Below are 6551 nucleotides of genomic sequence, written 5' to 3'. Positions count from 1 at the left end.
TCCACCCCAGGCAACTTCTCTCAAACACTTTCCCCCACCCTGTCAATCTTTCTCACATTCTTTTCGTCACACATACTCACTCTCACTCACTCACTCGCTCCCTCGGCTACTCACACACTCTAGATATTTATGACAGAGATGACTTATCTCTATGATTACTTTAGCATTTTACACACAACAATTCTCACGCCAACGGCCTCCCTCATCCAGTCCCGCTCTGTATACATTCTGTTCTCTGCCCATTGTCTCAATCAGCCGCCTTCTCTCGTTTTACTATGTATTGCTCGCATCATCTTTCTCTCTAACCCTCTTTCTCTCTCAACCACTTCGTCTGTCACCCTATCATCTATCAGCATATCTCGCAGACCAGCTCTCTCGCTCTTCCTCCACATCTCAACCCGTCTCTCTCAGTTTAAGTGTGTGTATCAGTAGGTGGGCCGGTGTCAGTTCGAGACGGTGTATAAGTTTTCGCAGCTAAATACATTTTTTTGCTGCTCGATGAGGTGATGTGTTTTTATCTGCTGCCGGATCTGAGTTTTCTGAGGTGTCCCAATGTTTCAAAATATTTCTAATTTCTGGAGCTGCATCAGAATAAGGCTTGGAATCATATACTTTAAATAGTTGCAGATATCCGATTCACTGAGATGTGCTACTTATGGAGACCCAGAACCCACTTAAATTAATGAACTGAATGGTCACAGTTAAAGAGGCAGCTTCACGTCAGAGTGCAGTGGAACCACCCAGAGAAACACACTGACAATTGGAACTGAATCACTGAATGGTCACAGTTTCAGAGTGCAGTGGAACCACCCAGAGAAACACACTGACAATTGGAACTGAATCACTGAATGGTCACAGTTACAGAGGCAGCTCCACTCCAGAGTGCAGTGGAACCACCCAGAGAAACACACTGACAATTGGAACCGAATCACTGAATGGTCACAGTTAAAGAGGGAACTTCACTCCAGAGAGCAGTGGAACCACCCAGAGAAACACACTAACAATTGGATTGATTCACTGAATGGTTACAGTCGAGTGACGGATGTCATGAAACAATGTGAGATCTAGACATTGGGCTGATGGTCTTTGAGTGGACAACATATTTTCTGTTATTGTTAGGTGAACGATGTGATCAACAAAGCCCAGTGTTGGAAATGTTCACTCACCGAAAAAAATCATATTTTTTAAAACCCAATGTCTTCTTGGAGGTGAGTAGTGAATTTAAAAGCACTTACCTTTACAGGAGCAGCCCTTTGGATTTCGGCGGCAGCGGTGCGCAGGGGCCTTCTTGGAGGTGAGTAGTGAATTTAAAAGCACTTACCTTTACAGGAGCAGCCCTTTGGATTTCGGCGGGAACCGGAAGTTCGACCTCTGGCAAGTCCCCCCCCCCCCCCAACCAATAAATTCTGGTGGAGAGGAAACCCGAGACACTACACGTGTAGTGTCTCCCACCCGCCCTCCTCCTCTAACCTAATAATAAGACCCATTGGTGTAAGGTAAGTGCCATATTATATTATTAGCATTGTGCAGGTCAAGGATTGGAGGTGGAGGAGCAGTCTCTGTCAGCGAGAGAACCTGAGAACATCTCAGAAGGTAAGCAAGTGATTTTTACTTTTATACCTGTTTTTCAAATTGTGTGTGTCGGGGGGAAACTGAAGTGACATCACAGAAAAGCTGTGACCTGAGTGGCTGGTTGGGATTCTAACCTAAATTTTTTTGAGTATTTGGGAACTAATTAAACATAATAACTTAATTATAATTTAGAGGATATCTAAGCCAGAGATCGGAGAATATTATAGTTAGCTATCGCATTTCTATTAGAAATCTAGTGCTAGGAAACAGATAGTTGACAGTAACTTTGTAATTAAAAAAAAAAAGTATTTAAAAAAAAAAAAGACAAATTTTAATTTTAATTAATTGACGCAATGTCAGTTAGAGGGGTGCTGTGCTCTGACTGTGAGATGTGGCAGGTCCGGGAGGCTTCCAGCGTCCCGGATGGCTTCATCTGCAGAAAGTGCACCCAACTGCAGCTCCTCACAGACCGCATGGTTCGGTTGGAGCAGCAATTGGATGCACTTAGGAGCATGCAGGTGGCGGAAAGCGTCATAGATCGCAGTTATGTAAGTGTGGTCACACCCAAGGTGCAGGCAGAGAAATGGGTGACCACCAGAAAGGGCAGGCAGTCAGTGCAGGAATCCCCTGTGGTTGTCCCCCTCTCGAACAGATATACCCCTTTGGATACTGTCGGGGGGGATAGCCTATCAGGGGAAAACAGCAGCAGCCAGAGCAGTGGCACCACGGCTGGCTCTGATGTTCAGAAGGGAGGGTCAAAGCGCAGAAGAGTAATAGTTATAGGGGACTCTATAGTCAGGGGCAGAGATAGGCGCTTCTGTGGACGTGAAAGAGACTCCAGGATGGTATGTTGCCTCCCTGGTGCCAGGGTCCAGGATGTCTCCGAACGGGTAGAGGGAATCCTGAAGGGGGAGGGCAAACAGGCAGAGGTCGTTGTACATATTGGTACTAACGACATAGGCAGGATGGGGCATGAGGTCCTGCAGCAGGAGTTCAGGGAGCTAGGCAGAAAGTTAAAAGACAGGACCTCGAGGGTTGTAATCTCGGGATTACTCCCTGTGCCACGTGCCAGTGAGGCTAGAAATAGGAAGATAGAGCAGACAAACACGTGGCTAAACAGCTGGTGTAGGAGGGAGGGTTTCTGTTATCTGGACCACTGGGAGCTCTTCCGGGGCAGGTGTGACCTGTATAAGATGGACGGGTTGCATCTAAACCGGAGAGGCATAAATATCCTGGCCGCGAGGTTTGCTAGTGTCACACGGGAGGGTTTAAACTAGTATGGCAGGGGGGTGGGCACGGGAGCAATAGGTCAGAAGGTGAGAGCATTGAGGGAGAACTAGGGAATAGGGACAGTGTGGCTCTGAGGCAGTGCAGACGGGGAGAAGTTGCTGAACACAGCGGGTCTGGTGGCCTGAAGTGCATATGTTTTAATGCAAGGTGCATTACGGGTAAGGCAGATGAACTTAGAGCTTGGATTACTACTTGGAACTATGATGTTGTTGCCATTACAGAGACCTGGTTGAGGGAAGGGCAGGATTGGCAGCTAAACGTTCCAGGATTTAGATGTTTCAGGCGGGATAGAGGGGGATGTAAAAGGGGAGGCGGAGTTGCGCTACTTGTTCAGGAGAGTATCACAGCTATACAGCGAGAGGACACCTCAGAGGGCAGTGAGGCTATATGGGTAGAGATCAGGAATAAGAAGGGTGCAGTCACAATGTTGGGGGTATACTACAGGCCTCCCAACAGCCAGCGGGAGATAGAGGAGCAGATAGGTAGACAGATTTTGGAAAAGAGTAAAAACAACAGGGTTGTGGTGATGGGAGACTTCAACTTCCCCAATATTGACTGGGACTCACTTAGTGCCAGGGGCTTAGACGGGGCAGAGTTTGTAAGGAGCATCCAGGAGGGCTTCTTAAAACAATATGTAAACAGTCCAACTAGGGAAGGGGCGGTACTGGACCTGGTATTGGGGAATGAGCCCGGCCAGGTGGTAGATGTTTCAGTAGGGGAGCATTTCGGTAACAGTGACCACAATTCAGTAAGTTTTAAAGTACTGGTGGACAAGGATAAGAGTGGTCCGAGGATGAATGTGCTAAATTGGGGGAAGGCTAATTATAACAATATTAGGCGGGAACTGAAGAACATAGATTGGGGGCGGATGTTTGAGGGCAAATCAACATCTGACATGTGGGAGGCTTTCAAGTGTCAGTTGAAAGGAATACAGGACAGGCATGTTCCTGTGAGGAAGAAAGATAAATACGGCAATTTTCGGGAACCTTGGATGACGAGTGATATTGTAGGCCTCGTCAAAAAGAAACAGGAGGCATTTGTCAGGGCTAAAAGGCTGGGAACAGACGAAGCCTGTGTGGCATATAAGGAAAGTAGGAAGGAACTTAACCAAGGAGTCAGGAGGGCTAGAAGGGGTCATGAAAAGTCATTGGCAAATAGGGTTAAGGAAAATCCCAAGGCTTTTTACACTTACATAAAAAGCAAGAGGGTAGCCAGGGAAAGGGTTGGCCCACTGAAGGATAGGCAAGGGAATCTATGTGTGGAGCCAGAGGAAATGGGCGAGGTACTAAATGAATACTTTGCATCAGTATTCACCAAAGAGAAGGAATTGGTAGATGTTGAGTCTGGAGAAGGGGGTGTAGATAGCCTGGGTCACATTGTGATCCAAAAAGACGAGGTGTTGGGTGTCTTAAAAAATATTAAGGTAGATAAGTCCCCAGGGCCGGATGGGATCTACCCCAGAATACTGAAGGAGGCTGGAGAGGAAATTGCTGAGGCCTTGACAGAAATCTTTGGATCCTCGCTGTCTTCAGGGGATGTCCCGGAGGACTGGAGAATAGCCAATGTTGTTCCTCTGTTTAAGAAGGGTGGCAGGGATAATCCCGGGAACTACAGGCCGGTGAGCCTTACTTCAGTGGTAGGGAAATTACTGGAGAGAATTCTTCGAGACAGGATCTACTCCCATTTGGAAGCAAATGGACGTATTAGTGAGAGGCAGCACGGTTTTGTGAAGGTCACTAAGATGATTGATGCAGGTAGGGCAGTAGATGTTGTCTATATGGACTTCAGTAAGGCCTTTGACAAGGTCCCTCATGGTAGACTAGTACAAAAGGTGAAGTCACACGGGATCAGGGGTGAACTGGCAAGGTGGATACAGAACTGGCTAGGCCATAGAAGGCAGAGGGTAGCAATGGAGGGATGCTTTTCTAATTGGAGGGCTGTGACCAGTGGTGTTCCACAGGGATCAGTGCTGGGACCTTTGCTCTTTGTAGTATATATAAATGATTTGGAGGAAAATGTAACTGGTCTGATTAGTAAGTTTGCAGACGACACAAAGGTTGGTGGAATTGCGGATAGCGATGAGGACTGTCTGAGGATACAGCAGGATTTAGATTGTCTGGAGACTTGGGCGGAGAGATGGCAGATGGAGTTTAACCTGGACAAATGTGAGGTAATGCATTTTGGAAGGGCTAATGCAGGTAGGGAATATACAGTGAATGGTAGAACCCTCAAGAGTATTGAAAGTCAAAGAGATCTAGGAGTACAGGTCCACAGATCACTGAAAGGGGCTACACAGGTGGAGAAGGTAGTCAAGAAGGCATACGGCATGCTTGCCTTCATTGGCCGGGGCATTGAGTATAAGAATTGGCAAGTCATGTTGCAGCTGTATAGAACCTTAGTTAGGCCACACTTGGAGTATAGTGTTCAATTCTGGTCGCCACACTACCAGAAGGATGTGGAGGCTTTATAGAGGGTGCAGAAGAGATTTAGCAGAATGTTGCCTGGTATGGAGGGCATAAGCTATGAGGAGCGATTGAATAAACTCGGTTTGTTCTCACTGGAGCGAAGGAGGTTGAGGGGCGACCTGATAGAGGTATACAAAATTATGAGGGGCATAGACAGAGTGGATAGTCAGAGGCTTTTCCCCAGGGTAGAGGGGTCAATTACTAGGGGGCATAGGTTTAAGGTGAGAGGGGCAAAGTTTAGAGTAGATGTACGAGGCAAGTTTTTTACGCAGAGGGTAGTGGGTGCCTGGAACTCACTACCGGAGGAGGTAGTGGAGGCAGGGACGATAGGGACATTTAAGGGGCATCTTGACAAATATATGAATAGGATGGGAATAGAAGGATACGGACCCAGGAAGTGTAGAAGATTGTAGTTTAGTCGGGCAGTATGGTCGGCACGGGCTTGGAGGGCCGAAGGGCCTGTTCCTGTGCTGTACATTTCTTTGTTTGTTTGTCGTAATTTGTTTTTTTCAATTCCTTGAAAACAAGTTTAGAGATTTTGCAGCCTGAATGTCGCGGGGGTGGTTCCTCAGGGTATAAATTAAAGGTTTATGGTAATATATAATCTCAGAGTTTAAGTCAGCGAGGCTGTCAACAGCACGTCACACTCAACATGCTTCTTCCAATTGACATGGTTCAGAAAATATTCAACCCAATTCTTGCTATGGTTGGAGTTCCTGGTAAGTGAATATCGCCTTTGTAGTTGTGTAAATCTGTGTGTGAGCGGTCTCTGATTTGAAACACTGAATGAAAATGTTTAATGCTAGTCTGGTGCTCACTGTGATCTACAACGTAATTCACTTATGTCAAATATCGTTAAACGTATCTGTTGTTTGAATCGCTTTGACCAACTGACAATAACCCTCTGTTTTCAACTCACGGGACCTCTGATTAATGAAGGTATTATATTTAGTGGAACCATGTAAAATGTTAGATTGGATCTCAGTGCAGGTAATCTCTATGAACGAAGATTTAGTGGGGGTAACATTTCAATTACGCCGAGTGTGGATGACGAACGAGAGTGGAATATGTGACCTCAGTGAACAAGGATTACTGGAAGCATCTGTCCGTGCAGAATTGTACTAAGTGTGGTTCTCTCAACATAGTGGAATATTTGACAACAGTGAACAATCTTACTGCAAGTATCTGCCAGTGCAGAAGAGTGCTGAGTGTGGGTCTCCGACC

Source organism: Scyliorhinus torazame, chromosome 26 (genome assembly GCF_047496885.1).
Source record: "Scyliorhinus torazame isolate Kashiwa2021f chromosome 26, sScyTor2.1, whole genome shotgun sequence".
In the NCBI taxonomy this organism is placed as follows: domain Eukaryota; kingdom Metazoa; phylum Chordata; class Chondrichthyes; order Carcharhiniformes; family Scyliorhinidae; genus Scyliorhinus; species Scyliorhinus torazame.
Note: the sequence above shows the minus strand (reverse complement) of the source record.